This window comes from Pongo pygmaeus, chromosome 15, assembly GCF_028885625.2.
Source record: "Pongo pygmaeus isolate AG05252 chromosome 15, NHGRI_mPonPyg2-v2.0_pri, whole genome shotgun sequence".
Taxonomy (NCBI): Eukaryota; Metazoa; Chordata; class Mammalia; order Primates; family Hominidae; genus Pongo; species Pongo pygmaeus.
Window position 1 is genome coordinate 55,461,790 of NC_072388.2, and position 12,044 is coordinate 55,473,833.

The window sequence follows — 12,044 nt, forward strand, 5'->3', positions numbered from 1 at the left end:
TCTGCAACACACTTTCTTCCATCTCCATTAATATAAGAACTAGTTTGTTAGGCTAGGCACGATGGTTCACACCTATAATCCCAGCACTTTGGGAGGCTGAGGCAGGAGGATTACTTGAGCCCAGGAGTTTGAGACCAGCCTGGGCAACATGGTGAAACCCTGTCTCTACAAAACAATTTAAAAATTATCCAGGTGTGGTGGTGCATGCCTGTAGTCCCAGCTACTCGAGAGGCTGAGGCAGGAGGATCATTTGAGCCCAGGAGGTTGAGGCTGCAGTGAGTCATGTTCACAATACCGCACTCTAGCCTGGGTGATACAGAGAGAACTTGTCGCAAAAAAAAAAAAAAAAAAAAAAGAATTAATTGATTAGATGTTTGATGTAAATTTCAATGGCCTAATGAATTAGTAGCACTTAAAACTAGTAAGTATTAATAACAGTGACAATTCAAAATATATTTTTATTTCTTAGCAGAATACCTGTTCTTCTAAAATGAAAGAGTATTTATTATCTTCAAGAAAATCTCCCTTCTTGACCAACATTGCATCCTAATGTATACCTGTGATTCTTTCTTTATTGTTGGTGTAGCCAGCAGACTGATGTCTTAGAAGTATCCATAACCCCACATTTTATAGCAGAAACTTGACAGAAGGAGCCCCACAGCAGTTCAGCCAATGGACACACCTATCCACTCTTCCTACCTGACTATGGACAAGTGGGAGAATTAGAGCTTAGTTACTAAACCAAGTTCTAAATATACCATCACCACCACTATCTCTCTCTCGTTCTGTCTCTCTTTCTCTCATACACACACACACACACACACACACACACACACATCTTTCTTTAGAAATTTCTCCATTGGTGTCATCTGTGAACAAGGCTAGCCCCATAGCAGATGCAGAAGAAATGAGGACAGACATACTAAATTAGGAAAAGAGACAAAAATATAATTTCACTTTATTATTAAAGAAAATACAAATATGTATAGAAAACCACCTTGTAACTTGATTTGAACATTAAATCCATTGTTACATAACAATGTATTGGAAGTATGTAGGGAGCATGGCCTGTTGACAGGGTTCAGGAATGTCACTACAGATTGTACCACTTGAGAAAGATTTGGGAACAGTCTGGGCACTCCCTCTCCGAAACAGCTGTGGAAGCTAGACAAAGCTTTCTAATGCTAGTAGCATGCCAGGTTTTCTAAGAGATGTATTTTCACTTTTTTGTTTTCCTAGTAGGATTATTACTAGTAGGATCTACTAGGATTACTACTACATCATAGAAAAACAAAAACAAAATCAAACCCTGTACTATTTTTCTCAAAATCAAATAGTTTCTAAGTTTAACTAGCAGGTTAGAACTTTGGCATTTACCTGGCATATCACTTACTACTTAAAATACCATGTTTTCTCTTAGTTTGATTTTTTTTTTTTTTTTTTTTTTTGAGATGGAGTCTTGCTCTGTTGCCCGGCTAGAGTGCAGTGGAGTGATTTCAGCTCACTGCAACCTCCGCCTCCCAGGTTCAAGCGATTCTCCTGTCTCTGCCTCCCAAGTAGCTGAGATTACAGGCATGCACCACCACGCCTGGCTAATTTTTGAACTTTTAGTAGAGACAGAGTTTTACCACATTGGCCAGGCTGGTCTCAAACTCCTGACCTCAGTCTCCCAAAGTGCTGGGATTTGGTGCCCAGCTTCTAGTTTGAACTTTTAGTAAAACTCACCACACAGATCAGTTTAAACGTATTCAATATTTTACTAAGTCAGCTCACTTCCAGTGAATCAAGGGTCTAACAATGACTACTGAGGTTTAAATTGGGACATAAGAATAGTACTTTTTCCAATTAACTTTCTAAGTAGAACAAAGCCATTAGCCACTCTGCTCCTGTCCTTATCTCCCTTGTCTTGGTGATCAGGGGAAATGCCGAACATCCTCTGGTCCTGACAAAGACAGAGTGGGAGAAAGGTGATGAGCTACGGATGGACTGGCAAGTCCATGCCAGCTGTAAAAAGGGAAATTTTAAAGCCACAGCAGTCTTTTTGAGAACCCACTGATGCTAGGCACCACAAGAAGGAAACCTGCATTGGCAGGTTTTGTTATTTTTTTAACTTGACCCTGACAATACCTGCTGGGTTACCTGCACTTTCTGCCAAAGACATGTCAAATGAGGGAGGAAGTTTGCACACCTGGTGAATTAAACCTTACAATACCATTTGGAGAGACGAAAGAGAGAGAAAGGCAACTACAGAAAAGAACAGAGCCAAGAAATAGAAACTAGGAGGGAGGAGGAAGAGTAAAGAGACAAACAATTTGAAGGAATTCTTCTATGACATTTTCCAAGATCACATTACACCACAGGGACAGTAATAATTAAGTATTATAGTAGCCCCAGAGTGGGACAATTCACTACTCTGGGTTTGAGTTTTTGTACCTGGAACTCAAAAGCAAACTGCACCAGCCACTATGTCTATCTTAGATATTGATGACCTGTTTGGCTGGGCTGCTTCTCTATGGCGTTTCCAAACGCATATAATTAAACATTAAGTGGTCTCTTAATGGACTGTCTTTTCCAAAAGGGCCTTTGTTTAATTTACAATCAGCATGTCTGTAGAAAACACTAAGTAATTGCTTTTGCCCATTCCAGTGATATTTTGGCCATTCCTTTAACAGCCCTGTTTTTCTTTTTTTTTTTTTTTTAATCAGGAGTCATTTGAGGCAATTGGAGAGGGTGAAGGAGCGGGTAGTTTCAAAGACATTTAGCCAAAGCCAAGCTTGTTAGCAGCCACTGTCACACAACAGGGCCAGGACACATGACACCATATGGAGCTTCAGCAGCCACAGACCCCGAGACCCCCATGTGTTCTCAGTGCGGAGCACCTTGTGTGCACCAAACTCCTTCCACACATCTGGGACACCCAGAGAGAAACAGGACTTGGGTAAGGAGTAGCACACACTGTGCTTCCTTCCCTCCATTAGAATGCTGAATTCTATTCAAATGTATCTTGAAAAATATGTGTTTTTATTCATTAGAGTGCTGACCAACATGAAGCTTCTGGTATTATTTCCATTTCCATACACCTTTAAACCCACTGCTGTTTCCTTTGGACTCAGAAGTTTCTGGCTCCTGTAATCACCACCCATCATTATGTTCTCCCTTAACAACAGATGTGAATTCCAGGGAAGCTGAAACCTTGTGTGTTCCAGGCATTGAATGGTGTGTGGTACAGAGAAGACCCTCAAATATTTGCTGAATGAATAGATACATCTTTATCATGGCCTAATTTTCCTAAATTCCAAAGAAAGTTTAAGTGGAAACTTAATTTTGAGTATGTCTGACACCTGAGAACCCTTTCCTGTAGCCATTCTAACATACATTTTAATGTCTCTAGGGCCAGAAAAACATGATTTTTTAACTCATATAATTGTGAGTAATGCAGTTAGTGTCTGCTGTTTGCAGAAATTTATAGAAGACACGAGAAGTTGGCCTGTGTTTGGTTATTCTTTTCAATCTCCTGAGGAGGTCAAAGCTGAAGTATCTTCAAGGCAAATGCTGACTCTTAAGTAACTACATTTCCCATGTAACAAATGCAAATCCACATGAACCTACAGAAATCCCTTTGGCAATAACATCATTAGTGACACAGATGTCAAGAGGATTTTAAAAATAAGTGTTTAAGAAGCATACTGTTAGATAAAATGTAGATAGAAACTCACACCTAACAGGTCATTTAATAGTAAGCCCAAACCTCTGTTAATGCTGGACAGTTCCCCATGGCTTACTTCCAAGAGTTCTTCCTTCCTAGTTTTGAATATTCTAAAGTGAAGTTTCTGTCACTTGGCCTTGAGGGACTCTTCTATAGCTTGTGAGAGGTCATCATTGAGAGATTTCTTGTTTTCATCTCTTTACTCCAAATTAGCCCCTTGGATGACCCTGGACAATTCTTCTGCCTACCTGGTGGGTGGTGCCTTTTTAGACACTTGTAGGTGGTTATCAGGTCCTTGCTCCATTGCAAACATCACAAAAAAGATCTTGCCTCCTGCCTGTTCCCTGGGACACGTTTTGATTTTGCAATCTTAAACAAATTGCTTGTTTGCACAGACCTGTGTACTGAAGAACTGCTGAAGCTGGTAACTAAAGAAAGCTTTGCTTTTGGCAAATGTGGTCCATTTTGCCTATTCAGAATTTCTTGAGATGTTAGCCCCTATAGCCACTTACTCATTTTCTCTGTAATTCCTTAGAGAGCTGAATTGCCATCTTCAGTAAATTCATTTGAACAAATTCATTACCCTGTTCTCTTCTCCTTCTGCCATCATCCATACTAGTGGATTTGCATAAAGTCTTTTTTATTCCCAATTATTTTCTTACTTCGTTTATAAACCAAGAGCCCATTTACAAGTCTTCATTACTTTATTACTAAACTGCTTTACACCACTTTTCTTATTAAATGACAATATTTAGGGAGGAAAGTATGAAATGTGTTGGCAGCTCTGTTTCAGCCACATTTAAAAGGAAACTAAGACCATGTTTCACAGTGTTTTTATAGAGGAGAAGGGTAATAAACATTGCCCACAGGCTGAATTAACCTACATTATTTGGTAATAAACATGCCAGTATCATTCGCAATTAAAGAACAGGTTGTTGTTCAGAGTGCTTGAACTAGAGCTACTTGCAGTGATGGAGAAATATTTTAAATCTTAGATGGAGAGGACTAAAGTGTGATCTAAAGACAGTGGGGTGGTTTGTTTGCTACAACTTGACCCCCTTGTAAAATTTGTCTTTGTTCTTACTTCCTTTTTTCCTAATATATTTGCAGATTTCTAAATTCTTATGGTTTCTTTGATTGTTCAACAGAAGATGCAGAATAGATGTGACAAAGACAAATACAATACAAAATGAATTTAGCCATTTAGTTATGCTACATATGTAGCTTGATATATGGTATATAATATTATATCATCTCTCTTCTTGAATTCTTCCTACCATATCAGTGTTCCTGTCCTCTTAGTAAAATGAAGAGTCAGCATTAATTCATCAAGATTTCTGCTCTGACTCAGTGTAGCTGGCTAGAAACTGACTACAGTGAGAATGACAATAACAATGATAACTCTAGCAGGCAACATGAATTGAGCACTTACAACCTGCCAGACACTTAATCCTCGCAACAATCTGGAAACTAGAAAGTGTTATTTTTCCTATGTTGTAGACAAAGATCCTCAGGCCCAGAGGGCTTAAATAATCTTCATGTGGACACATCTACCATGTTGTAGAGAACCTTGGATTTAAAACCAGACAATCCAACACTAGAGGCTGAATGCTTAAACACTGTCCTTAACTGCTCCCCTGGTGAAACTAGAGGCCAATATTTTAAATAATTTTTTTAAAGTACCAATTTACATTTTTTTTTTTTTTTTTTTGAGACAGGGTCTTGCTGTGTCACCTAGGCTAGAGTGCAGTGGCACGATCTGGGCTCACAGCAGCCTTGACTGCCTGGGCTTAAGTGATCTTCCCACCTCAGCCTCCTGAGTAGGTGGGACCACAGGCGTGCACCACCATGCCCAGCTAATTTTTAAAATTATTTGTAGAGACAAGGTCTTGTTATGTTGCTCAGACCAGTCTTGAACTCCTGGGCTCAAGCAATCCACCTACCTTGGCTTCTAAAAGTGCCAGGATTACAGATGTAAGCCACTGGGCCCAGCCCTAATTTACATGTTTTAAAGCACCTGGAAATCTTATCTTCTTACTAAATACTGTTGTATGAGGGTTTCTATAATGTTGGGAGCCTAGAGATATAGACCAAAACAACATTCAATTTGTATATGAGGTTGGGATAAAATAAACCAAGGCTCAGGAAAAGCTCAAGACATTCAGGAAAGATAAGCAGGATGAGCCCAGACTGCACTTCTATAAGGGAAGGTACAGACTTCTATTGGCACTATACCTACTAAGTTATCAATGAAACACACAGGTGTAAAATTTCTAGAACTGAAATGAAAACTGGCCTCTGGAAAGTGGTAAATTTGCCAATTTGGACATATCTTGGAAAGGCTAAGTAAATCACCTTGTCCAGTGTCCTGCTTATTAGTTAAGATATATGCAAATCATTTCAGTATGGGGGATCAATCATATCACCATCATCACCATCATCATCATCATCATATCACCATCATCACCATCATCATCATATCACCATCATCATCATCATCATCATGAAGATGTGGCAGCACTAGGCCAAAAGAACAGAGGCCTAGTCTCCTTTCCTTCTAGGCTCCAGGCTCTAGCCAGACCACTTCTCATGGAGCAGATACTAAGGAAAGACAGTTCTGAAATTGTAATCCCTTCCAAATACTCTAACCACGGTAGTTTACCTCTTATCTAACCAGGCAAATGCTGTGACTCTCTTTATGCTGTTTGAAGCTTATATCAGCAAGACACTGGAGCCAAAGCCAGTCTTAAGCAGTGACAATACTTCAATGTTTATTCCATGCCCTATTTCCTCACAATCACTTAGACAATCATACAGCGTTACAAAATGCACCACGTTATCAGTCAATCAGTGACTTTTTATCATAAGGAGTGTTCCTTTACCAGTTGTATACAGTGCACCCATACTGTGGCTACTCTGTTTTCCCATTAGTAATTATAGCTTGTGTTTATTGAGTGTATTATTTTTGGGAGAAGATACCAAACAGTGGGGTAGGGTTTGCAAATACCAGTTAATTAAAAAGGTAGGGCAGCAAACAAAGAATCTAGGAATAACGTTATTGAACAACATAGTGGGATGTCTTTGTGACATCATTTGCTGAAGGCTAAAATTCTATATATGACAACTTGGTCTTTGATCCTATCCAAAAGAATGTTTTGCCCATTTTTTTTTTTTTTTTTACTTTTAACATCAATAACCAACTTCCAACACATGAACCTTAAAAAATGTATTGTTAAAATCACTGCAGTATTTTGACACCTCTTCAATTTTTTTTTATCTGTCAATCCTCTCTAGAGCAATCTAGCAAAATCAAATCGAATCATTTAAACTATGATATTGGGGTAGCAAGGGCAGAATAATTCCACCAGGCAGTAAAAGCACATTTCTATAACTTCAGGCTAGAGCTGAATACCCTGGGATATGAGGCTAAAATTGTTCACTCTACGTATTTGAAAAGTGCAAACAGTATCAGTTCCCCTGCAGGCCACTTAGCCTGCTTTCCCTGCAGGCACCAAAACACAGAACAGTTTTTGTTCTCTAGTACTCCCCTTTCCCTAATTCTCCACTGTTCTCCCCGCTTTCCCCTGCCCCTTCTTGCCCTGAACTGATGCTAAATGAGCATATGGTGATCTGTACTGACCCTGCTGGTTGCAAAAAATAAAGCTGTTTTCAAAACAATAAAACCAATTCTAGATAGGACTTTGCATTTTATTTTTTAAGGTGTATTTTCCCTGTACTGTTTGGCAAAAACATCTACTTCCACAGGCTTTTTCTAGTCATAGTCACAGTGATCTTGTTCACAGTTTATTGGGCAGGGAACACACACAGTTACCTTTCTAACCCTTCTAATTTGTGTTGGATTCTAAGCTCCCACATCTTGGCCCTCGGGCATTTTCCTTGATAAAGCCCTCCTACCTAATAGTCCAACGAAGACCAAAGACTTTGGATATGAAATTTTTTAAGTAACCACTGAAGAACAGGCTTCAATTGTATTGGCCCAACTGGCAATATGTGGAAGGCCACATGAATTTCTTAGAGATAACACTCTTGCCTTTCACCTTGCAGTCACCAGTTTGAATCAAGCAGAGATTAACAGTGTCCAAGGGTTGTTATCATCTGGTGATGGCTTGGGAGCTGATATGAAATAAATTGCTAGTATCTTGCATCTACTTACAGGAGGTCACCCAGTTCAGACTATTTTGGGGACCAGATCCAAATCTTAGCTACAATGGTTACTCTAACTGGAAGCCTCTGCACAAGGATCAAATGCTAAATAAACACATAGATTATGCTACCTCTTGCACTAATGGAAGATATCCTCCCAGACAAGGGTGGAAGCCAGGGAGTGACGGGTGGGGGCAATGGGCAAAATGTGTGTATTCTGAACAACAGACTTCTGAATATTTAACTAAAATTCTACCCTGTCTTTCTTAAAGGTGATTTTACCATTTGATCTTGATTTCCTCATCTGGATGGTACAGCCATGCTCTCCTTCTGACTCAGAGCTCTCACCTCTTTTACCTATTGTTTCATCCACCTTTTTTTTTTTTGAAATGGAGTCTTGTTCTGTCGCCCAGGCTGGAGTGCAGTCATGTGATCTTGGCTCACTGCAACCTCCACTTCCTGTGTTCAAGAGATTCTCCTGCCTCAGCTTCCTGAGTAGGTGGGATTACAGGCACGCACTACCACACCCAGCTAATTTTTGTATTTTTAGTAAAGATGGGATTTCCCCATGTTGACCAGGCTGGTCTCAAACTCCTGGACTCAAATGCTGCCTGCCTCGACCTCCCAAAGTGCTGGGATTACAGGTGTGAGCCACCATGCTGGGCCTTCATCCACCTTTGAAAGTCATCAAGCTTTAAAGAAAATGAAAATTTTTCAAAAGAAAAATTTGGGCACTTAGGCATACTTGGTAAATTTATGTATGTACAGAGAGAGAGAGAGAGAGAGAACCAATCAAATAAATTTTCTTTTTTTTTTTTTGAGACAGAGTGTCATTCACTACAACCAGGAGTCCGCCTCCTGGGTTCAAGCAATTATCCTGCCTCAGCCTCCCGAGTAGCTGGGACTACAGGTGGGTGCCACCACCCCCAACTAACCTTTTGTATTTTTAGTAGAGATGGGTATGTTGGCCAAGATGGTCTCGATCTCCTGACCTCATGATCCACCCGCCTCAGCCTCCCAAAGTGCTGGGATTACAGGTGTGAACCACCGCGCCCAGCCAGTAAATTTTCTTAAGCTTTTAATTAGGGCCAGGTAATTGCTTTTGTTGTTATTTTGGCTAAAGAGAGTTTTTAGTCTGAATCATTAAAATAGTTGTTTAAATTTTCTACATTGCATTTCATGTGTAGATACTGTTCAAAATCATTCTTGTTTAGTTCTTTTACTAATTTTAAATTTGTCATACATAAACAGCCTCTTTGAAAATAATTCAAATTAGGTCTCATTGGGTAAAATTTAGAAATAAAAGTCTCTTTGGGTATTAATTTATTTAAATGAAATCAAAGTCTCTAAAAGTACAGGGTAGATTTACATTTTATGGGGCTGCCATCTTTCCCAGTTTTTGTTTTTTTGTCTTGTTTTGTTTTTGAGACTAGGTCTCTGTTGCTCAAGCTGGAGTACAGTGGCACCATCTTGGCTACTGCAACCTCCAACTCCTGGGCTCAAGCCATCCTCCAGCCTCAGCCTCTTGAGTAAGTAGGACTACAGGTGCTGCATCACCACACCAAGCCAGTTTTTTGTAGAAACCAGTTTTGCCATGTTGCTCAGGCTGGTCTCCAACTCCTGGGCTCAAGCCATCTTCCCACCTCAGCCTCTCAAAGTGCTGGGATCACAGGCGTGAGCCCCCACGCCTGGCTCTTTTCCAGTTGTCACCAAGAATTACAAAGTTTCTATCTCCAAGTTCACCCAACATAAGTATCATAAAGACAATGGCTCTTAATTCTGGGTTGTTACCAGTCTCTTTGTGAATTTGATGAAAACTGTGGATCTTCTGCCTGGGAAGACTACACTGCAGAAATAGAGAAAACAATTTTTTTTTCCCATACAGTTGAAAGAATTCACCCATCCTATAGAACCTATTCATGGACAACTATCTTCAAAGGATGCCTGAACCACAGGTTAAGAATCTCTGGAAAAATATCAACTCAGGGATCTTGTGTTAAAAATGTGTACATAATCCATATTCTTATCAATATATATGAAGGAAAAAAGGACAGAAAACAAGGTGCCTATCCAAAATGGGCAGGAATCAAGGGTAGTGGTTTAATCAGCTAAAATCATCGGTGAAAATGAAGATGGTGAATGCATGTTTCTCCCAAGTTTTCCACTTCTCCCCACCTTAAAATCAGAGGGCCGGAGTGAATGGACTGTTTTAAGACTAAATGAAAGCTATGTTTTTGGTTAAAGGTAATTAACAAATAGACTGAGAGCTTGTTAGCTTTCTAAAGCTTCAAGTGGTCAAATTAGACTAGAATTAAAAATAGAACCAATTTAATCAGCAAGAAGAGCAGTTGAAAGATGCATTTCAATTAGACTTGCATCAATTTAAATGTAAAAATAATAACGTGATTCCTCTTTCCAAAACTGTCCAATTTCTTCTTAGACTTCAATTTAAATACCTATTTGTTACATATATTTTATATCTATATATGTTTCTTTTTTATTTTTGCCCATATATCTGCCTCTCAAATAAAAAAATTCCCTAGCATTAAGCAATAGCAATAAGGTTGGTTGGAAATCTCGAACCAAATGTAACTCAAAGGTCATGAAACTAACTCGGATTAGTGGCCATGAAGGACTTGCAGGGGTGGGGTGGGGTGTGAAGTGAGCTTTATGTGTGCAACCGTAGTGTTCAAAAGCTCTAACTCAAAATTCATTTTAGGCCAATTCGTTAAACCAGCCGTCTAAACGGGCCCTGGCACTGGGTATCCGACCGCTCCACGCGCCAGCTGGTGAGGCCTGGAGTTGGAACCGGAAGCCGTCTCCAGCCGGCCTCCTAGGCCCTGGGTGCCCGGGTGGGCACACTTCCGCGAGGGCCCGGGGACAGCGCCGGCCAAGTCTTGCGCGCAACTGCACACTCGGTTCCGGGAGGCAGGTACTGCAGGCCGGGAGCACTGAGGCCAAGCTTGTCTCAGTTCCCGCGTCAAGAGGAAGCCTGGGTTTCGGAGCCCACCCTGCCTGGGGCCGCGGTCCGGGAGCGCTGCGGGAAGAACGCCCACGTCGCCTCCCAGTGTTGTTACACCCACACTCACCACACTCTGACCCCCGCAAAGACCACAGAGGAGTGGGAAGAGGGCTGCCCTCGTACTCCCCAAGCCACCCCCGCCTCTGAGCGAGGCGGCACGGTGTCCTGGGGCTCGAGACTTCGCATCCGCCGGGCCAGCGCTAACCACCGGCCACCGCCCTGGAGGGTACCCGGCGGCCCCGCCACGTGCGGCCGCGAGTTTCAGGCTCGCTTCCGGGGGGCGGTGGCCGTCGGAGGCGCGGGTTGGGGGATCGTGAGCCGGATGTTCCCCGCAGCTGGCCAGAAAGCTGCCTCTGAGCCTCTTGAGCAACTCCCTGCCTCCTCCGGTAGTCTCTCTGGACTCTCCAAATGACTTTTGCTGGGGGCACCGGGCGCGGGGAGGGCAGGCCCCCGGGGTGACGCAGGTGTGTACTTTACAGCCAGAGAAGGCCTAGTTTTCAGGGACATTGGCTTAGTTTGTTAGGTGAGACGTGGGGGTGGAGGATGGGAGCACTGTCTCTTTGCCAAATTTTCCGGAGAAACCCCGGGACTAGCTCTGTCCCTGGTGCCCCGGCCACTGCCAGCGGGTCCTTAGCGCTGTCGATTGCGCGCACCGGAGCCCGAAGCCTTCCCCACCGCGGGCAGGAGAGCCCCGCGAGCTCTCCCGGACGTGTCGGGTCCTAAAGGGGAGAGCTGAGCAGCCACTTCAGGGATTGCACTCCGAGGTGGCCCGAGGCAGGGAGGAGCGCTGGCCCCGCGAAGGAGGCCTCAACCTTAGGACAACCCGGGCGTCCCGGGCGAAGATCTCGATCTGCCAGAGCCACTGACTTTCAGGCATCGCTCCATTAAAGCCAGGGAGGAGAGGGGCATTGGCCAGCGACCCGCCTTCCTTACGTCCGGAGGTCACCCCACGCCTACAGGCAGGTTTTTCTGTCTCCTTTGCGGAACACTATGCGGTTGTTACATGGATTAAATGAAGAACACAGAAGTCTCTGGCTCTGCCCGGCGGAACGCCTCTTAAGAGTATCGCAGCTAAAAAGTGGGTTGGCTGTAAGCTGATAATCAGGTAGCTGTGGTCAGACACCCACTCCAGAACCTCTGCTACTCAGAGAC